The sequence below is a fragment of the Balaenoptera borealis genome (assembly GCF_965194805.1).
Source record: "Balaenoptera borealis genome assembly, chromosome: 16".
Taxonomy (NCBI): Eukaryota; Metazoa; Chordata; class Mammalia; order Artiodactyla; family Balaenopteridae; genus Balaenoptera; species Balaenoptera borealis.
In genome coordinates, this window is record NC_138872.1 from 59669357 (window position 1) to 59692019 (window position 22663).

Here is a 22663-nt window from a genome sequence, read left to right on the forward strand (position 1 = left end):
AAAAAAATCACTCGTTGGTCTGAAACTCACATTTAACTGGGCGTTCTCTGTTCTATCTGGCAATGCTACCTGCCTGGTGCACCAAAGCGACGGCACCTACAGACAGTGGCCCAGGTGGAGGCCCTGGGGGTGAGTTTCCCCAAACCTGCAATTACATGGGTCAGCCTTTCCCCTGGAGGTGTGGGAAACTGTCCCCAAACTAGCCAGACCTCTGTCTTCACCAGGCCCAGAAGAAGTAGCAAGTGGGGCCTTTCCTGGCCTGCCTAGAGTGAGAACTTTGTTACCTGCTTGGGGGGTGGCCCATTAACTGCAGGGAAAAACAGGTCCTCAGGATGAGAGGCCTGATCCCCTCAATAACACCACCTAAATGACACGCCGTGTGCCTGTGGTTCTATTTAACAAGATATACCCTGACCACAGCAATGGGCCAAGGATGCAGAATAAACCCCCAGTGCAGAAGAAGGAGGACGATGATGGATGATAGTGATGGGAAACACTAACACTAACCCTACCCCTGCTGGGTGCTGGACACTGGACACTTTCATATCCATTATCTCCTTTTCTTTAAAAAAACACCTCCTGTTTTACAGATGAGGCATCTGAGGCCCAGAGAGGTTAAGTAACGAGCCCCAAGTCACACAGCAAGAAGGTGCCTGGAGATGGGATTTGAACCAAGTCCAGCTGACTCCTGAGATTGTCGCACAGCCTTCTCACTCCCTCAGCTGATGTGTCCTGGGTGCCAGGACTGTTCCAGGGCCTAGAGCTGGGGTAACAAAACGAAGGGCAAAGTCCTAACTCCCCTGGATTTTATGTTCTGGTTGGGAGCAGGAGATAGATAATGAATCAATAATGAGTACCCTGTGATTTTGCAATCATCCCTGGCTCTTTCTAACGGCTGTAGCTTCCCGGAAACAAATGTCTTCATGGCACAGAAGAGCTTCGTTCTCTGGGATCCATTCCAACAGCCCTGGCTGGGGAGAAGGGGCGGTGTGGGTGGAGCCTGAATCCCAGAATCATATTTATTTAACAAATGGTGCTCCCAACAACCCTGTGAGGGAAGTATTATCATCTCTACTTTACAGATGTAGCCATTGGAGCCCAGAGAGATTAAGCAAGTTGCCAAAAGTCACACAGATAGTAATGGTAGCAGTGGTAATTTGAACCCAGGCTGCCTGGCGCCATGTTTAGTCACCACGCTGTGGAGAGCTTCTTGGTGCTTAGAGCCTTTTAGATCACCCAGACCTGTATCTTTCAGGCTGTTGAACCTCAGAGCCTTTCCCTCCAATGTAGCCTCCTACAGAGCCACAACCCACAAAACAAAAATAAGCATTTCCAAGCAACACCTGGCCCTCCCTAGTCTGAAAGGGAACAGCCAACTTCCCACCTCCACCTCCCAGCCAAGGTCTCCATGCAGGTTCCTCTCTTCCCTTGGAGCACCCACAGAGGCCCTTGGCCACTTTTCCTTAATATTTTTGTATGGAGATGTAACTGACATATAACATTGTATATTAGTTTCAGGTGTACAACATAATGATTCCATATTTGTACATACTGCAAAATGATCGCCACAATAAGTGCAGTTAACATCCATCACCACACATAATTACAAATCTTTTCTTCCTTGTGATGAGAACTTTTAAGATCTATTCTCCTAGCAGCTTTCAAATATATGATGCAGTATTATTATTAACTATGGTCACCATGCTGTACATTACCTCCCCAGGACCTATTTATTTTATAACTGGAAGTTTGTACACTTTGACCACCTTCACCCACTTCACACACACCCCATCCCTGGCTTTTGGCAACCGTCAATCTGTTCCCTTTTTCTATGAGTTTGGTGATTTTTTTTTTTTTCAAATTCCACGTGTGAGAGACTTCCCTGGCAGTCCAGTGGTTGGGACTTCGCACTTCCAATGCAGGGGCGCCGGGAGGCGGGGCGGGGCGCTGGTTCAATCCCTGGTCAGGGAACTGGGATCCGCGTGCAGCACGGCGCAGCCAAAAAAAAAAAAAATTCCACATGTGAGTGACATCATATGATAGTTGTCTTTCTCGGTCTGACTTGTTTCACAGAGGCTCTCCATCTCTTGCACCACTGTCTTTCCAGGTGCCCCAAACACCAGAGCCACCTTTCCACTCAACTTTCAGAGGGATCTCCTCATTTGGGGTTTTCTCCCGGGCACATTGCTAGACTGATTCTGCAATTCCTGGAATTTGAACCTGAATGCCAGTGTTTGTCTATCAGTTCTAGGCTGGTCTCTCTTCCGGCCAGAAGGAGAAGTGCAGGCCAGGGGTGGTGACTGTAGGCCTGGGAAGGCTGGAATTGCCCAACCTCCAGAGGGTCAGACCAGGGCTTGGGGGTGGGAGGTGGACAGTCAGGCCCCCTCTGTTTGAGGAAATAGATGGAGCAGTGGTGATGACATCAAGTCTGACACAAGGCCTGGGCCCCAGTCCCCGTCTTGGCTCCTTCCCGGTGGCTGGAACTCAGCCAGCCCCTCCTTCCAGACTCTCTTTTCTCTGCTGCCCCAGCATCTCCAGTGAGGTCGTGACAATGAGACGAACTCGTGAAGGGAAGCGGCCTGGCACATAGGAAGGCTTCAGGTGTTCATAACTGCTACTATTATTGTGTTGCTGTTGCTGCTGCTGTAGTTGTTTTTAACTGAAGTGTAGTTGATTGACAATGTTGTGTTAATTTCTGCTGGACAGCAAAGTGATTCAGTTACACACATACATACATTCTTTTTCATATTCTTTTCCATTATGGTTTATCACAGGATATTGAATATAGTTCCCTGTGCTATACGGTAGGAGCTTGTTTTTTATCCTTACTGCATGTAATAGTTTGCGTCTACTAACCCCGAACGTTGCCGTTGTTTTTAAGCACCTCTTCCGTCGAAACCAAATACCCACAAGGCCTATGAGCCCTTTGCTTCTGGAATCACACTTTAGATCTGCTAGCAGCAGCCGTAGCTCCGTGATAAGAAAAAAATCCCACCCAAGCAAATATACTCATGACCCATCCTGAGCTCCTGACTCAGTTTCCCCACAGTCTAGAGAGGTATCAGGCCCTCCCTAAGGCCTCCAGAGCCCCACATGATCTAAGGCTCACTACTTCTCTGTCCTCGTCTCCAAACACCCTCAATCTCACTCACTCTGTTTCAGCCACACAGGCCTCCCTGCTGTTCCAGCACCGTCCTGCCTCAGGGCCTTTGCACGGGCTGTTTCTCCCTGCCTGCACCACTGGCACCCCAAGTATCAACATGGCTGGCTCCCTCCTTCAAGCCTTTGCTTAAATGTTACCTTCTCAACCAGGCCCACCCCGACCACCCTCTCTGAAATTACAGCCCCTCCCTCACACTCTTGACCCCTTCCCCACTTTTCTGTAACACTTACTACCCTCTCATTAACGACATCATGTTTATTATTCCACATCTGATGGTATGCTGCTCACGGATGTGTCCCAGATGCCCAGCACAAGCCTGGCACTGGAATAAAGAGAAGGCAGGCTGGAGGGGAAGTGGGGAGCACCTTGATGTCTCTGACACCCCCCACTTCCCTTTTCTGCACCCCAACCCCAAGCACATGTAGCCCTGAGGCCCTAACCTGGGAGCATCCCCAGGAAGCCTTATTTCCAGAGCCTTTCCGCAAAAAAGACGAAGTACACCGCTTCCCCTTTCACCTACCCACCCTTCCGGGATGGAAGTTGTCTCCCTCACCCCCATCCTCCCCTCCTCCACCTTCCTGAGCCACTGAAATGAGACACTGAAATGAGACACTGACATGTGGAAGAAACACTTGCGAAGAACCCCTGAGCAGGAGCCTCTAAGGTTTCTTCTCCCTCCTGAGCTAGTCAGAGCCAGGGCTAAATGTTCATTACCAGACCTACTGCATTCCAAACTGAAAATATCCTGTCTAAAACTGTCATTTCTTTTAAAAAATTGTGATCATTTACTACATGCCAAATCCAATAGGAGCGCATTTAGATCCATCATCTTTTTTTTTTTTTTCTTTGTTGCGCCGGGTCTTAGTTGTGGCATGCAAACTCTTAGTTGTGGCATGCATGTGGGATCTAGTTCCCTGACCAGGGATCAAACCCAGGCCCCCTGCATTGGGATCTCAGAGTCTTAACCACTGCGCCACCAGGGAAGTCTCTAGATCCACCATCTTGTTTAATCTTCATGACAACCCATCATTCTTAATAATAACAACAATAATAAATGCATAGCCAGGCATCAGCCTAACATGTTTATTTACTCATTTAATCCTTGCAAGAACCCTAAGAGGTAGGTGTTATTATTCTCCCCATTTTACAGATGAGGAAATCGAGACACAGAGAGGTTACGTAGCTTGCCCAAGGTCACACAGTGGGGTTAGTGTAAAGCCAAGGTCAGAATCCAGAGAGGCTCTTTCTAAAGTCCCTTGTGGTACAGTGGTTAAGACTCCACACTTCCACTGCAGAGGGCACAGGTTCAATCCCTGACTGGGGAACTAAGATACCGCAAGACACGACCAAAATAAATAAAGTCTGTGTGCTTACCCACGGACTTATCCTATCCTGTTTCGCAGAGTAGGAATTCTAAACCCCATTTTATAAATGATGAAGCAACCAAGACCCAAGGTTTTTCCCACTTGTAAGTGTCAGAACCAGGATTTGAACCTAAGATAGGACTGCAAATAAAGCACCCATTTTAATGCATTGCAGCTGCGGGGTCCCAGTCCAACTCGTGTACACACTTGCATGGAACCAGCTTTGACCCCCTGGGAACTTACTGCCCAAGTCACACAATATAAAAGGCCCAAGGACTCCAGACAGAAAAGCCATCGATGTGGAAGAGCTTTGGAATCAGGATTGAGGAGGGTTCCCTCCTCCAACACCCTCGAGTGACAAAAGAGGAAGCAAAGGAGGAGAAAGAAGAAGTGAATTGGAACCTGACTCATTTCTAAAACCCACATATGTATTTCCCAGCATCGTAAGCAGGGTGTGATACAAAACAAACAAAATCCTGTGAGGTCACTGGGTGTAGCGGACCCTGGGGGAGCAAAGTGTCCTCTGTGCCCCTAGACGCACACCTCAATGATCCCCCACCCCAGGCCATTCCCAGCAGCAATCACGATGTCTGAGGGGTGCTTTCTTCCTGACCTGCGGATCCCATGCTGGGAATCACTGTGCAGATACCCCTGTAGCTGTGCATGGATGGGGCATTCCCTCCCCCAAACCTCGCTGATGACAGCCCAACGTGGAGACAAGGCAAACGGCTGTTAAGAAGGAGCTGGACAAACACCTCGTGAAAAACCACTCATGATTTTTCCTCTGCTGCCATTAAGGAGGAAGAAATAGTGCTCTATGTCCATTTATGGAAAGTGGGCTGTAAAAATCCTCAAGTGCGAAAAGCAAGTCATAGAACGAGGAGTCGAGAACAATGATGTTATGTGTTATTAACATCTACAGCAGGGGACTTCCCTGGTGGCGCAGTGGTTAAGACTCTGCCCTCCCAATGCAGGGGCCTGGGTTCGATCCCTGGTCAGGGTACTAGATCCCACATGCATGCCGCAACTAAGAGTTCACATGCTGCAACTAAGGAGCCCGTGTGCTGCAACTAAGGAACCCAAGAGCCGCAACTAAGACCAAGTGCAACCGAATAAATAAGTAGATAAATCGATATTTTTAAAATAAATAAATAAAACAAAAACAAAAACATCTACAGCAGTAGTTTCACTGACGGTCACACCAAGGCATGTGAGACATGAAATTATGTGACTGGGTAAAGACCAGCCACCTTTCTTTTTAAAGGAAATGGGATAGAATGGAATAGACTGTCATAGAACAAAACAGAACAGAATAGACAACCCCAGCCAGCATTCCTTATAATAAGCATCATTGCATAAAACTTCTGTTCTTCCTATATTCCACTGTCCGTGTGTACTGGGTTACAATGCAAAATCTATTTTTTCATTGTGGCTCATAGCTAAACAAAAAGTTTGAAAACCCCTGATATGGAACATATCTAAAAGAAAGGACCCAACGAACCAAGAGAGTTTCCCTCTGAAGAGAAGAGGGAGGCAGGCAGGGGCTTTATTTTATACAATTCTATACTATTTGGTTTTTTCTTTTTTAAACAATGAGCATGCATTGCTTTTGCAATAAAATAAAGAACTTTTTAAACCTTTTAGTAAAAATAAACATCCCTGCCTCAGTCTCCAGGAAAGAGGCTGTGCTGTTTGAGCTGTCAACAACTTTCTGATGTGAAAAAGACCAAATCCCTACCCCGAGGGGCTGTGTCTCCCAGCGGGCTATAAGGGCCTCCCTGGTTTTTTTCCACGCATCCTTCTCTTCCCTTCCAGAAAGCCACAGGATCATCCAAAAAAGGAGACACGCCTTAAGCTGTCACTCTCCATTTTCGAAAATGGAACAGGCGCACCAGTTTTGGGGCTGGATTGTCGGGCAGAGCCCTGGTGATGCGTCTGCCAGCTGGGGAGGGGGCTGGAACGCCCCCTCGCCACACACAGGCCGGTTCTCCTGCCATTTAGAGCAAAAGGAGGATATCACAAACTGTTAGGAAAATCAACAGACCCCCCACCCCCCGCAAGCCCTGCCTGCCACCCCCACATTGTGTTTTCAGCTCAGTGTTATATCAAGTATTTTCTACGTTGATAAAGAGCTCTCGTAACTCCTTCTTCTAAATGCCTCTTAAGAATCCACGAAGGGGTTACAACAGATGTGTCACGCCCAGTGATTCCTATTACAAATGTCACGGCAGTCGATATCACTGGGCACTCAGTCTTTCTTTCCTTGTTTTAGGATTAGTTCCTTTGGGCAAATTCCCAGAAGCGTGATCGCTGGAAAGGAAAGTGTAGGCCTTTCCAGCCCCTGAAACACTGTCAAACTGCTTTCTGAAAGGGCTGAGACCCACACCTTTTTAAGGAACTGCAGGCTGGCATGATTAAGTCACCACCACCTCTGACTCCTGACGTGAAACATCTGTGACCCAGGTGCCCTGTGTCAGGAAGAGACAGCAATGTAGGAAAGAGAGAGACTTCCTCTCCTACTGTGGGAACTGGCCAGGGCCTGAGCCACAGCGGAGCGGACCCTCACCCTGGCCAGTCCTCGAGGACTCCGGAGGGCAGGGAGGGCATCACTTCCTCTCCTTCCACAATGGGAACCTGGAGCCCAGGCCCTCAGCATCCCAAAGCCAGGGCTGGGAGGATGGACTTCATCGGTAGGCTGTCACCATGAAGAATGTGGTCCAGAGCATGTTCTGCTGGTGGCTTAGTCAGGTCGGCTGCTATACCAGAATACCACAGACGAGATGGCTTATAAACATCGCACATTTATTTCTCACAGTTCTGGAGGCTGGGAAGTCCAAGATCAAGGGGCTGGTAGATTCTACATCTGGTGAGAGCCCACTTCCCAGTTCTTAGACGACTGTTTTCTCTCTGCGTCCTCACACCGTGGAAGGGTTGAGGGAGTTCTCTGGGGTCTCTTTTATAAGGGCACTAATCCCATTCACAAGGGCTCCATCCTCATTACCTACTCACCTCCCAAAGGCCCCACCTCCTAACACCATCACATTGAAGGTTAGGCTTCAACATATGAATTTGAGGGGGACACAGACATTCAGTCGTGGGAAAATGCTGAGCAAGGAAGACAAGGCCTATGGTTTGTCCAGATGGGGCAGATGGATGGGTGGGGACACAGCTCAGTGTCGGCTCTGGCTTCGGGGACCCCGCAGACCCCCACAAGGCCTGGGTCCTCGTGGCTGAAAAGCTGCAGCTTCCTGCTTCCAGGCAAGACCCTTGCACACTTCTCTAAGGGCTGGCAAGGAGGAAAGGAGGTTGCACTTTCCCTGTGTGACACACCCCCTTCCCAAGGCTATGGAGCCCTCCCCAGCTCAGTGTTGGAGGGGAGAGATTGAGGACAAGAAAGAACAAAAAGAAGGACTCTGACGAAGCCCCCAGCGGTGTGCTTGTTCTGAGCCCTTCAGCGAGTTCTTTAGTATTCTCACAACCGCACCAAGCCAGGCGCCATGGTCCCGGCCGAAACCCATCACCGGCTGCCCACTTAGGACCAAGACCAAACTCTCACCATGGCCTTTGACCTCCGAAGCCTCCTGCTCCTACCTCCAGCTTCCCATTTTCTCCTTAGGGCATCGCTCACTGAGGGTATGTAATTACCCACGTGGTTAAGAGATGCCTTTTTGTTAAACTCATTATGGACCGTTACAAACAGCTTCCCCATCACCTACTTGTGGTCCATCTGATACCGTCTATGTATCCCCACACCTTCCTCCGCCACTGGATTTTTTTAAAATAAACTTTAAAAAAGAATAATTTTAGGGAATTCCCTGGCGGTCCACGCTTTCACTGCCAAGGGCCCGGGCTCAATCCCTGGTAGGGGAACTAAGATCCTGCAAGCCGAAAGGTGAGGCCAAAAAAAAAAAAAAAATTAAAAAAGAATAATTTTAGTTTTACAGACTGGATTGTTTCAAAGCAAATCCTTGACATCATATGTCATCTGTAAACACTTTGGGTTGCGTCTCTAAAAGGTAACTCTTTTGAAAAATAGAACCGCAAAATACGATGTGCCCCTGCCCCTCACCCCAAAATGAACAACTTCTGAATTTCATCCAATGTCATCCAGTCTGGGTTTATATTTCCCTGACAGTCTCATAAATGTTTTTAAAAGAATCTGGTTTGTTCGAAACAGGATCCTGTTCACGGTGTCGTCAGCACCTGGCACTCAGCTCATTTGGCCCATAGTAGGTGCTCAGTAAACACTTGCTGGGTTACCAAATGAGAGGAAAAAATAATCAAAACGACAGCTCACATTTTCAGAGTACTTCTCAAGCTGGGCCCCATGCATGTTCTCATCTGTCTAACCCAGGCAGCCATACCAAGAGGTAATGACTTTTGTTGTCCCATTTTACAAAGGACAAAACTGAGCCCAGAGAGGTGAAGTGACTTGCCCGAGGCCACACAGCGAGGATAGAATAGACCAGTGAAGAGGGCATGGGATGCTATCTCACTGTGCCAAGTGCTACCCTTAACCTGACAATAGCCCTCAATCTGCAGGTGAGGAAACTGCTGGGCAAGGCTGGCCTCACCCACAGCCAACTCTTCCCCAGCAACATGAAGACAGACAGGCACTTGGCACGATTTCCAGGGCCAGGAGTTAATCCCCTCTCCACCCTAGACCCCATCGGTGCCCTGCAGAGGGTTTCCTAACCCACTTTCCCTCCTCCAGGAGGACTCCAGGAACATCCTCCTCTGGGCCCCTGAAGGAGAAGCAAAGTCATCTCAGGTTGCCCTGACCCTGTTCGGTCATGCAACAGATATTTATTTCTCATCAATAGCTGCCAGCCATTGTGGCAGGCCCAGGAGAACAAGTAATGGCCGAGACCAAGTTTAAGTCCAGTGGGGAGACAGACCTTAAAGGAGACCACCAAATGCATTTAAAATAGTCAATGGGAAAAGGGCATGAGGGAAGGATGTAGAGGCTCTAGGTGCATCTGGGTGGGGTGGTCAGGGAGGGCTTCCTGGAGGAGGTGAGGCCAAGGCTGTTTTTTGGTTTTTTTTTTTTTTTTTTTGCTATGCTGCCACACAGCTTGTGGGATCTTAGTTCCCTGACCAGGGATTGAACCTATGCCCTTGGTAGTGAAAGCACAGAGTCCTAACCACTGGACTGCCAGGGAATTCATGGTATTTTTTTTTTTTTTAAGTATAGTTGATTTACAATGTTTCAGGTGTACAGCAAAGTGATTCAGTTATATATACATATTCTTTTTCAGTTACATATATATTTTATATTATATATTCAGCTATATATATATATCTTTTTTTTTCTTTTCAGATTCTTTTCCATTATAGGTTCTTACAAGATATTGACTATAGTTCCCTGTGCTATACAGTAGATCCTTGTTATCTATTTTCTCTATAGTAGTGTTTATCTGTTAATCCCCAATTCCCAACTTATCCCTCCCGCCCTGGCTGAGTCCTCTTATTATTTATTTTGAACAATTTTAATTAACTAATAAAGTAATGTTAACAATAATAATTCTGAATAACAATAATAATGGTTAACAATTATTGGGTTATATCATTTTGGTGTTTTACATATGGCACCTCCTTTCATCTTTACAATAACCCAATGGGTAGAGACTATTATAAACCCCATTTTATAGGTGAAGGAACTGTGGCTCAGAAAGGTGAAGTAATTTAGCCAAGTCATAGAATTCAGTAGGTGGTGGAGCTGGGATTTGAACCTAGGCCAGCTGTATCACAGGATACAGCCTCTGATTTTAGTCTTTCCTTTCTGCCACCCTGACAGGCTGCTTGCTGGACCCCAGCCTGGGGCCTCAAGGCATCATTCAAGGTCATGTCCCTTCTCCAATCTCAGACCCTAGGTCCATCACAAGGGGTCAGGGATATGACCAGCCTTCAGAGCCACAGGCCCTGCACAAACCGTGCTTGGCACCCAGCTGCTAGCCTGACAGGCTCTGCAGTTGAAGGAACTGAGTTCGACTGTGGCTCTGGGGCGTACTAGCTGTGTGACCCAACGCAAGCTCGGCAACCTCTCTGAGCTGCTGCCTCTGACCCTGAGAAGTGCAGATGACCATGGGGCCAACCTTGTGGGGCATTCCAGAAGGAAGGAACAGCAAGAACAAGGAGATGGGAGCCTGCAGGACATGTTTGGGGGACCAAATAGCCATGTCCCGAGGACCCAGGGCACGAGGTAGGAAGAGGCAGAAGCTAAAGTCGGAGAACTTTATGTCGGGGCAGTTTATTAAGCACTTACTAGGTGTAAGGGCTGGAGACACGGAGGCCCAAGGGGGGGGATTTTTGTCTGTTTTGTTCACTACTGTATCCCCAGTGCCTAGAAAAGTAGCTGGTAAACAGGAAGCTTTCAATAGTTGATTTATGAATGAATGAAGGAACAAAGCAATGAATCAATCAATCAATGAGTGAGTGAGGAATTAATGAATGAGTGATTGAATCAATGAATGAGTGAGTGAATTATGAATGAGTAACTGAGTCAATGAGTGAGTGAGGGGACTTCCCTGGTGGTCCAGCGGTTAAGAATCCGCCTTTCAATGCAGGGGACACAGGTTCGATCACTGGTCAGGGAACTAAGATCCCACATGCCGTGGAGTAACTAAGCCCATGCACCGCAACTAGGGAGCCCACACACCACAACTAGAGAGCCCCGCACACCGCAACGAAGCAAAGACCCAGCGCAGTAAAAAAAAAAAAAAAAAAAAAAAAAAAAATGAGTGAGTGAGTGAATGAATGCATATGTGTTCTGACTGCAGTCTTAGTGGAGTAGCTGGGGAGGGAGGTGGATACAAAGAAGAAATTACTGTTCCCTAACGGGTAGGAAATCCAACAAAGGCTTTTTAAAGGGGCTGATGCTCAAGTCCAGTCTTAGGCAGACAGGGAGGAAGAGCATTCCAGGCAGAGGGCACCACATGGGCAAAGGCCTGGCAGGTTAACAATCGCCTGGAGTTCAGAATTACTGGGGCGTAGGATGGAGGTGGGTGTAGAAAGAAATGTTGGTGGTAAGTCAGGGACAGGCCCCCAGGGTCTGGGATCAAGCATTTGAATACTGCCCTTATGTGATGAGTCAGAGAAGGTTTTAAGTAGGAAAACAATGGGATCAGATCTGACCATGTCTGGCTGCAGGACTTCCCCAGCCAAGACCCTTCACCCTTTCACTGCCTTCCACAGCAGGACTGGATCCCAAACACATACACCCCACTCCAAAGGCTGAATCTTCCATTACTTGTAAAAAAAAAAAAAATGCAGGTATCCCAAAAGTATTTACCCAGCACCCTCCATGGCACAGAAATAATAGCTGGATTAACTATTTACTTCTGCCAGGTCTGGGGTCAGCCTTGGGTACATGCTATCTCATTTAATTCTCCCAGCAGCCCTGTGAAGTCAGTACTATTTGGGCCCCATTTTATGGATGAGGAAACTGAGCTCAGAGAGGTTTAAACAATGGCTGAAGGTCACACAGCTACTTGGGAGTCATTCTAGGCCTTGACCCCAGGCAGTCTGGCTCCAGAGCCCCTGTTCCTATCACCATTCTGAACTGCGTAAGGGCGCTGCTTTCTGCCTTCAATCTGGGAAAGTAAACCACCACACTCAGGGCAGGCACTCGAAAAAAGGCTGCCTTTGCCCAGCTGGCCTCAGCCTTACATCACGGCCTGCATTGCTGCTATCAGCCCTAGCACGTTGTTGTGGCCCCTTTATAAGGGCCTGTAAGAGAAAAGCCCTGAGCTCTTCAGGCCCAGGAAAGCCAGACTTCCCCCGAACCCTTGATTTGTTTTCACCTTTGGAACAGTGCGAATCTTGAAATTGATTGTGTTTCCCCCCTTTGCTCTGGCCACTAGGAAGCTCAGACCAAATGTACATCCCAGCTCTGGAAGCAGAAGCGTGCTTTAATATGAGTGTTGTTTTATTTTCCTTCCCTCCTATTATTTTCCACAGTTTCCTCATTAGAAAAAATTTCATTGCTCTGTTGATATCTTTGTTAGTTACTTCTCATTCATTGTGGCAAGAGGCAAGCTTACAGATAAATACATACACACATGAAAAATGAATAACAATCATACCATTAAATCAGTGTTTCTCAACCTTGGTGATATTAATATTTGGAGCTGGATCATTCATTGTTGTGGGCCTGTCCTGTGCACTGTAGGACGTTTAGCAGTGTCCCTGGCCTCCACCCACCAGATACCAGTAGCACCCCTCCCACCCCTGCACTGTGACAACCAAAGATGTCCATTGTCAAATGTCCCCGGGGCAAACTCTTCCCTGGTCAGGAACCTCTGCTCTAGCCTGAACTCCTTAAAGGCAGGATGAGAGTGCTTTATGACAGCAACCAGGGCCTAGCTCAGGACCAGAAGTTGGCAGGATGAGAACGGCTGGCTTAAGAGATGAACAAATGTCCACCCCAATACCTCATCACCCTTCTCCAGGTTTTCTGCCCATAGAGCTCATGCCATCTCAATCCTCATAGGAGCCCCATGGAGTCATAATTAGAACCCTGCTTTACAGATAAAGGCACAGGGGTCCAGAAAGGTTGAGTGAGTAGACAAAGGTCACACAGCAAGTGGGCAACAGGGCCAAGAGGCACAGGGAGCGGTCACTGTGAGATAAAGGATGTAAGCTGGATTCTGAGGAGTAAGTCGGACTTGACTGGGCAGGTGGGATCCCAGGTGGGGGAATCTGAGCATGAGAAAGGCCCGTAGGTGGGCATTTGAACGGCTTCCTTAAGACTGGGAGATTCGAGAGGGAACTGAAAACCTGTATGTGGATGTTCATAAGAGCATTATTCACAATAATCTAAAGGGGGAAACAACCCACATGTCCATCAACAGACAGATGGATAAACAAAATGTGGTCTGTCCATACAATGGAATATTATTCAGCCATAAAAGGAATGAAGTTTGCTTCATGCTGTGATGTGGATGAGCCTTGAAAACATGATACTCAGTGAAAGAAGCCAGACATGAAAGGTCACATTTTGTATGATTCCATTGACATGAAGTGTCCAGAATAGGCAAATCCGCAGAGACAGAAAGTAGATTAGTGGTTGCTTAGGGCTGAGGGGAGGGTGGAGTGGGAGGTAATAACTAAAGGGGATAGGGTTTCTTTTCCAGATGATGAAAATATTCTAAAACTGTGACGGTTGCACAACTCTTGTATACTAAAAGCCATTGAACTGTACATTTTAAATGGGTGAATCATATGGTATGTGAATGATGTCTCAATAAAACTGTTAGAAAATAAAGATGGGGACTTCCCTGGTGGTCCAGCGGTTAAGACTCTGCGCTCCCAATGCAGGGGACCCAGGTTTGCTCCCTGGTCAGGGAACTAGATCCTGCATGCCCCAACCAAGAGTCTGCATGCCGCAACTAAAAAAAAAAAAAAAAAAGATCCCACACGCCACAATAAAGATCCTGTGTGCCACAACTAAAACCCAGCACAGCCAAGTAAATAAATAAATAATTTTAAAAATAATCAAGTAAAATAAAGATGGAGTGAGGGGATACTCCCAAGGCAGAGGATGCAGGCTTCAGTGCTGGCTGTTCCACTGCCTGGCTACATGACCATGGACAAGTCACTTCACCTCCCAGAGCCTCAGTTTCCTTATCTGTAAAACGGGTACATCCATGACCCCCCATCTGCTAGGGCTGAAGGGAAGTTGAAGGAGATAAAGCATGCAGCCTAGAGCCTGCCATTCCAGTGCTCCGTAGATGTTAGTCACTGGACGTTATACTCTGGATGTGTCTTGTCCCGACCCACTTCTCATTCATACTCCAGAAGCCTCTAGAGCACCCATTCCAGGAATGGGGCAATTCCTTGAAATCTGAAAAGACCACACAGGCTTTCTTGCCCTGGGAAGAAAATAAAAGCCCTCACTGTTGTCCTAGCCCTGGATCCTAAAAATCAGGCCGGCCTTCTTTCCCCAGATCCAGAGGGCCCAGGATCTGTCATTTACAGTTTCAAGACACCAAATGACCCCAGTGATCTGTAAAGAGGTCCTCATGGCCCCCATCATCTGGGGCCCTCGAAGCTGTGCTCCACCCCCTCCAGCCCCCACTGCTCCTGGTGGCTTTGAGGACATCAGGAAAGGCAAAGAGAAGCTGGCACTGACCCTGCAAAATAATCCAGCCTGGGTGGGATGGGTTGGGAGTATCCCACAAAGAAGCAAGTGTTGGGGGGGGCTCATCCCTGTACAATGGCTCCTCAGAAACCTGTCCCTGGGGGGAAACAGAGGATCTCTATCAACATGGCCTGAGAAAGAAATGTCTGTATTCTTTTCGGACCTGCCCCCACAGGCTCCAGGCCAAGAATGTACAGCACAGCATCTATTAAGTTTCTAAAATTATGCCTAGGTTTGGGGGTTTGGCCAGGGCGAGGAGTGGGAAAGGATGTGGTGGGTGGGCAGGCAGGCAGGAAACCTTTAATCCAGCGCCTTGCACCCCGACCTGCACGCTGGGCAGCGGGAAGGGAGTGCCCTTCCAGCAGATGTCAAATTGGTCCTTAGAATCAAAAGCCCTTCTGTGCACAGCCTGGGCACTCAACCGTTTTTAAACATTGCTGCACTGCCTTCCCGGATTGTTTGAGTTTTCCTTGGATCGACGGAGTTGGGGGGAAGGGGATGATGTATTTGGGCCTTCCAGTTTGAGGAGTAAATGAGAGAAAGAAAACTCCTAGTGGTCAAAATCCAGAAGTGAGAACAGGGTTGCTGTAGAGGGTTGTGCAGGCTGTGCACTGCACAACTGCTGAGGGTCCTCTTCTCAAACACGGAGTTACACTGTGTACACCCATTCGAGGTGGCCCATCACGTACCAGAAGGAGGACCAGCTGGCTCATGGGGTCAGGGCCTCATTCTTGGATGGAGCTGGGGGAATGGGAATCAGTGGCCAGTTTGTATGTGGGAGTCAGAGCAAGACCTTATCACAAATGTCAATCCTGATCGAAATACTTAGACACCCCCTCATACAGATAACTAAATCTAAGGGGGAGGAAGGAAAAGTCAAGGGGGTAGGAGCCCCCAAATCTGTGGGCTATCCTACCTCCCAGATATGGTTGCCAGAAAAAATACAGGACACACAGTTAAATCTGAATGTCAGATAAGCAATGAATGGAAGATATCCCCAGGGCTAAGATCAAACAACAAACAAAAAAACAATGAATGATTTTTTTAGCATAAGTATGCCCCCAAATATTGCAGGGGGAAAATTACACTAAAAAAAAAATCATCTGTTGAGGGACTTTCCTGGTGGTGCAGTGGGTAAGAATCCGCCTGCCAACGCAGGGGAAATGGGTTCGAGCCCTGGTCCAGGAAGATCCCACATGCCACGGAGCAACTAAGCCGGTGCGCCACAACTACTGAGCCTGAGCTCTAGAGCCCGTGAGCTGCAACTACTGAGCCTGCACGCCCAGAGCCCGTGGTCCGCAACAAGAGAAGCCACCGCAATGAGAGGCCTGCGCACTGCAACGAAGAGTAGCCCCCGCTCGCCGCAGCTAGAGAAAGCCCCTGCGCAGCAACGAAGACCCAGTGCAGCCAACAACAACAATAAAAAATCCTCTGTTGTTTCTCTCACAGTCAAATTTAACTAGGCATCACTATTTTTCTTTGCTAAATCTAGCAACCCTACCCCCAGAGGGCATGCCTATAAAAACTCTTTGCCACCCACCATTGCCTGGAAATAGCTGTTGAAACAGCAGCTAATTAGGAGCAAGTTTCGCCCCAAGCCTTTTGGCTGCTGAGCAGGAGCCAGGGTAGGAGGTGTGAGAGCACTGCCCCCACACCCCCACGTGTCATCGCAGTGGCCTCTTCCTCTCCTGGGGGCTCTGAAATCACCACCTGGCCTGGCTAAGAGGTTTCTCTGCAGGTGGGTGCCCAGCACGGCGCCTGTCCGTGGGGAGGATGGAAACACAGCCTCAGAGCCAGAGGATCTCACAGCACTGCCCACGTAGCTGAAACTGGAGGAGTGAACCTTGTACAAGGCCTGCACAGTAAGTCAGACACTGTGACTCCCAGGAGCCAGGGTGGCCTCGGACTCTGGTGTACTCTCATTGGTCTGAGATGGGGTTGCCCTGGGGGTCAGGCTTGGGGGGCCGGTGCTCAGGTCAGGGCGGAGGCCCCTCCCAGGCTGTCCCCCTGGGCTTTCTAGAAGGCAGGTAGAAAATGAGGGAGAGCGCTCTGCAACCCTCGGCGGTTTCTATGGGAATGGCTGGCTGACCTCTTGTGGGGCCAGAACCAAATGCACGTGACCAGTGGGCAGCGGAGCCAACCCAGCTGGCAGGACACTCACGTGCGCAGGAAACCTGGACAGAAAGTTACCCGAGGCCCAGGAAGGACGGACCTGGATCTGGAGCCCGGAAGAGCCTTGGCAGACAGCAGGAGGGTCTCCCCGGTCCCCCACTTCCCCCCCAGCTCAGGACTGGCCACCAACATCCCCACCCCTGCTCCCGACTCCGTCTGAGACCCTGGAAAGGGTGGGGAGGTGAGGAGGGGCTGAAATGCCCCAGGGATGAGTCAGCCCTGTTTGGGAGCAATTCCACTCTGCTAGCCCAGAGGTGACTGGACACCATCTGGGAGCCTCCCTGTGGCTCCTGAAGACTTGTGAGTCCCCTCCTCGTCACCCCAGAGTCCTGTTCCCTACAGAGGCACAGAGGCACCCGATCCCTGCAAAAGCTGTCCCGTGTGCGCCATAACCGGAGACTTGAGATGCCTTCTTTCCACGAGAGGGCCAGCCAACTAGGCTCTTGACTCTAGTTTTTGTTTGCACTTCTGATCCTTGTTGGGTGGAGAGGGGAAAGACGCTCACAAGGGCAAAGAGGCCAGAGCTCCTCTGTCACCTGGGGCAACACACAATGCAGCCAGATGCAGTTCCCCGGTGGGGGGGGGGGGCTGCTTTCTCCTGTGTGATTTGGTCACAATTGTCACAATGGGTTTGTTCGAGGCGTCAGACCCTGTTGTTCTGCCTATTTAGACCTGCCCCACTGCAAAGGCAGATTAACATTCTCCTCTCCAACTGCCAACTCCTGGAGGGCAGGGACCCTGCTAATTCAACATGGGCTCCTGGGAGAGCCCCCAGAGGGAGAGGGCAGTCTGGGAAGGCTTCCAGGCGGAAGTGGCACTGGTTGAAGCCAGGGTTCACTGCGAGGAGGAGGAGGAAGGGCACTATCACACAGAAACAGTGAGATGGAAGGTGTGGCACACAGGCAGGCTCAGCAGGCAAGTAACCCAGGGCAGCTCAGGCTGGTGGCACTAGGGCATGGGCTGGGGGCCGGGGGTCTAGAGAAACAGCTGAACGGAGAGAGCATCCTGGAAACTAGGATCTGGACCCAGAGAGCCAGCCTTGCCCTGCCACGTGCTGCCGGATGACTTGGCAAAGCCACTTCACTTGCTAAGCCTCAGTTTCCTCATCTCTAAGATGGGAACAATGGCGGAGATGAACATCGCTGATCTGCGGGGTCCCTTTGTTCCCTGCCAGGCCCTGGGGTCCTCACGTTTACCGGCACATCACTCATTCCCATGACACCACTAGGAAACAGGGGGCACCCTTATCCCCACTGTACAGATGGGGCAGTTGAGGCTCATGCAGGTTCAGAAAGACGTCCCAGGTCCTAAGGTTCAGGGTTTGAACCCAGACCCAGCGATGTGAGGCCCAGGTCTGAACTGCCCCTTGGATAGAGGGAAGGGGGATGCTCTTTGGGATATGGGCACAGTTGTCTCTCACTCTACTTTTTCCTCCCTGGGGCGGCCATAGGAATTAGCACAAACTTGGTGGCTTAAAAAAGAAAGAGAGAGAGAGGAAGGAAGGAAGGAAAGGGAGGGAGGGAGGGAAGGAAGGAAGGAAGGAAGGAAGGAAGGAAGGAAGGAAAGGAGGGAGAAATTTATTCTTTCACAGTCCTGGAGACCAGAAGTCCAAAATCAAGGTGTCTGCAGGGTTGGTCCCTTCTGGAGGCTCTGAAGGAGAATCTGTTCCCTGCTCCTCTCCCGGCTTCTGGGGCTTCCGGCTGATGAAGTTCAGGACATCATACCCCAAAATATTGCACCTCGGCATGCTGAATACCTTAAGCAGAAGCAGGAATATCACACTGACCTTGTCCTTCTTCCCTGAAACAGGTGAATAAAACTCCCATGGGAGAGGTGCCCTCCCTGTACCAGGAGGAAGGGAGACTTTCTTATCACCAGGGACGGGGAACTGGGGATTGAGAAATCTGAACACAGTTTGTTAATCTCACCTTTTCCTAGTTATTTCTCCACTTACCACCCCAAACCCAAACCCCTTTGTCTTGTTCTTCACACATTTACTTGTTTCTTTGTCTCAAAGGTATAAAATCTTCCTGCTTTGGTCACTTCTGGTCCTCATTCTCTTGTAAAGACTCCCATGTCCAAGTAAAAATTCAGTCAAACGTGTTTCCTTTTCTCTTGTTAATCTTTGTCAATTTAACTTCCAGACGCAGCCAGGGACCTTAAAGGGGTTGACAAAAATTTTTTCTTCCCCTCACAGCAGTCCTGGAGTTTCCTTGGCTTGTGGCTACATCCCTTTAATCTCTGCCGCCATCATCCTCTGTATCGGTGTCCTCGCTTCTTCTTATAAGGACACTTTTCATTGGCTGAATTGTTATGGTCTCTCATTGGCTGGGCTGTTGCCGGGCAAGGAGAAAAATCTTCCTTCCTCCTGCTGGGGTGGTAAAGTAGTAACTTTCTTCCTGTTGCAGATGCAAGGTACATCTCTTCCTGTTTGGAGTCTACAGACAGCAACGTGTGATAGGGCTTGAGAGCTCCCACCTCCTGCCTTCCTGACTCCAACTTAAATGAGGTTTCATTTGGTCCTCAGGGTACTTGGGGTGATGGAAATGTTCTAGAACTAGGTAGTGGTGATGCTTGCACAACATTGTTAATGTACTGAATGCCAGTAAATTGTTTACTTTAAAATGGTTGAATGAATTTTACTGCAATTTAAAACAATAAAAATATGGGAATTCCCTGGTGGTCCAGTGGTTAGGACTCAGCGCTTTCATTGCCGGGGCCTGGGTTCAATCCCTGGTCGGGGAACTAAGATTCCACAAGCCGTGCAGCGAGGCCAAAAGGAAAAAAAAAGCAATAAAAATAAATGAGTGAACTTAATTTGAATGATATATTTTTTAACCCAGCCTAACCAAAGTGTTATTATTTCAACATGTAATTGATATAAGAAGTTATGAATGAGATATAATATTTTACATTCTTTTTTCCATGCAAAGTCTTTGGAATCTGGTGTGTGTTGGACACTGCACCACAGCTCAGTGCAGACCAGCCGCATCTCAAGTTTCAGCAGCCACGTGGGGTTGGCGACTCCCTCGTTAGACAGCAAGGCCCCAGAAAGAGGCAAGCCTTCTGGCTTCTTCAGAGGAGCCACCGGAAAGTAAACCTTTTGCTGCAAAGCACCCCCCCCAATGTAACTTACGTGTGTGCTTTGCTCATGGAGTCTCTGGGGTCTTGTCTGCTCTGGCCAGTCCTCCCTCCCAGAGATGGGGAGAGTGTAAGGGTGGAATGGAGACCCTTCCCCCAAAGATATGTCTACCCAGAACCTGTGAATGTGATTCTATTTGGAAAAAGGATCTTTGCAGATGTAATTAAGACTCTTGAGGGAATTCCACGGTGGTCCAGTGGTTAGGACTTGGCGCTTTCACTGCCGAGGACACAGGTTCAATCCTGGTCAGGGAACTGAGATCCCGCAAGCAGTGCAGCACAGCCAAAAAAAGAAAAAAAAAATCATTAAAAAAAAAACACACGACTCTCGAGGTGAGATCATCCTGGATTATACAGGTGGGCCCTGGCAATTTGCTGGCATTCAGTACATTCACAATGTTGTGCAAGCATCACCACTACCTAGTTCTAGAACATTTCCATCACCCCAAGTACCCTGAGGACCGAATGAAACCTCATTTAAGTTGGAGTCAGGAAGGCAGGAAGGGGGAGCTCTCAAGCCCTATCACACGTTGCTGTCCGTAGACTCCAAACAGGAAGAGAGTTACTACTTTACTACCCCAGCAGGAGGAAGGAAGATTTTTCTCCTTGCCCGGCAACAGCCCAGCCAATGAGAGACCGTAACAATTCAGCCAGAGAAAAGCCACTACACTTCGAACTCCCAGCTTCCTCCAATGGGCTCTTTGTTTATAACAGCCCTGCCCAACTCCCCCTTCTCCTCTATGAAAGAATGTTCTTCTGCTTTCTCTGGACTTGCCTATATTTTTTGCTATAACACACTTGTCACGAATTGCAATTCTCTATTCCCCAATAAACCCATTTGCTGGTAAAAATAACTAGCTGTCTCATTTTTAAAGTCAACAACCAATTAGCAGTCACTCCCCTCTCTCCCCAGTCCCCAGCCACCACTAATCTGCTTTCAGTCCCTATGGATTTCCCTATTCTAGTCACACAGCAGGGACTTAAGTGGCTACTTCATGCCAGTGGATGCCCGGCTTCCAGAACCTCGTGGAGTGCTACCGGTTGGGGCCAGGCAACCCCCCGCGCCAGAGCCAGGTCTGTGCGCTTCACCCCCAGCATTTTCTCCAGCACCCGACTCAGCCCTGTCACAAAGTGCATGCTCAGTAAACATATATGCTGGGAGAAGGAAGGAAGGAACAGGGACCCCAGGAAGAAAAGCAACTCTGGGAGCCCCATTCTGCCCTGGGGTCTGAATGGCCTGGGCAGCAACTCAGTGGAAAAGGAGAGATGTGTGTGCGTGCGTGTGTGCCTGTGTGTGGGCGTGTATGATATAATTTAAAAAATATATATCTGTTTGGTCTTTGCCCCATTCCTGGCACAAAGCCCCTAAAATCCTTGGAATTTCCTCAGTGATAAGAATGTCTTTTGTATGCTAATGAGAACTCCAGGGGTCGGGGCTAGAAAGCTTCAGGAGGGGGGCTGGTAGCCAGAAAAACCGGCCAAGTGATTACAGGGTGGGGACTTTCAGCCCCATCTCCTGAGAAAAGAGGCTGGAGATTGAGATCAATCACCAATGGCCAATGATTTAATCACTTGTGCCTGTGTAATCAAACCTCAATAAAAACCCCTAAATAATGGGGTTCAGGGGACTTCCGGGTTGGTAAACACATCCATGTGCCGGGAGGGTGGCACACCCTCCCAACTCCAAGTGGACAGAGGCCCCTGTGCTTGGGACCCTTCAGACCCTATTTCCCTCTTCCTCTGGCCATTCATCTGTCTCCTTATAGTGAACTGTAATATGTAATAGTAAGGATAGCTCTTTCCTGAGTTCTTTAAGTCCTTCTAGCAAATAATCAAACCTGAATGAGGGATGTTGTGGGAACCCTCAAATCTATAGTCAGCCGGGCAGAAGTACAGGTAGCCTGGGGATCCCATTTGTGGCTGGCGTCTGAAATGGGGGGTGTCTTGTGGGACTGAGTCCTTAACCTGTGAGGTCTAATTCTAGTTAGTGTCAGAATTGAATTGCTGGACACCCAGTTGGAGTGGGAGAATCAGAAGGTGTGTTTGAGGGATTCCTCTGGGCTTTGTTGCGTGGATGGGCTGAGAGCAAGATGACTGTTGCTGGTAATAGACACGGGTGATGCCCTTGCTTCCGGATGGATGGAGTATTTCTGGGGGGCTGCCCAGGGCTGAGAGCCGGTCACCACCCTGGGCTCAGAGGAAGAAGCTCCAAGGGAGCTACCAGGTGAAAGCCAGCACCCCAAGGGCCCTGCACGTCACGTGAACGACAGGTGCTTTGCTCTGTGGGTGAGAGGCTGCCAATGCAGCCCCCTTCGGGGGCAGGCCAGCAAGAGAAACAGGAGAAGTGAGCAGAGTGTAATTATAAGCACGGGGCACTCTTAGCTATATTTCACTCTCCCACTTTTGAAGGTGATATGGGCAGAGGGACGTTTCTCTTCTGTAAGAAAATCAGCAGCACAAGTATGAAGACGTAAGGAACCAACCCTCAGCCTCCTGTCTGGGAGACAGACAACAGGGAACAGAGGGAGTGTGGCAAACTGGAAGGCAGGGCCGTCTAAAGGGTGCAGCAGGCACTGTCATCAGCGCCTATGATGCTTCTCCGTCTGTGACTTTCTACCTGAGGTTTTTCTCTTGAGCCGACTGGCAGTGCCAGGGAGCTAATACCCTGGATGCAGGCTTCTA

At 49.0% G+C, this 22663-nt stretch overlaps 1 protein-coding gene across 4 annotated transcripts in view; it reads right to left on the bottom strand.

Moving 5' to 3' along the window:
• Positions 1-22663, bottom strand: part of LITAF (lipopolysaccharide induced TNF factor) — a 109235-nt gene that overhangs the window by 37692 nt on the left and 48880 nt on the right. Inside the window, exon 1 of one of the 4 annotated variants that reach the window (XM_082359764.1) lies at positions 18430-18453. The exons of the other annotated variants lie outside the window; for them this stretch is intronic. The gene's annotated coding sequence lies outside the window, so the exon portion shown is untranslated. Of the gene's footprint in view, positions 1-18429; positions 18454-22663 lie in introns of those variants that run through there. 4 annotated transcript variants of the gene reach the window in all.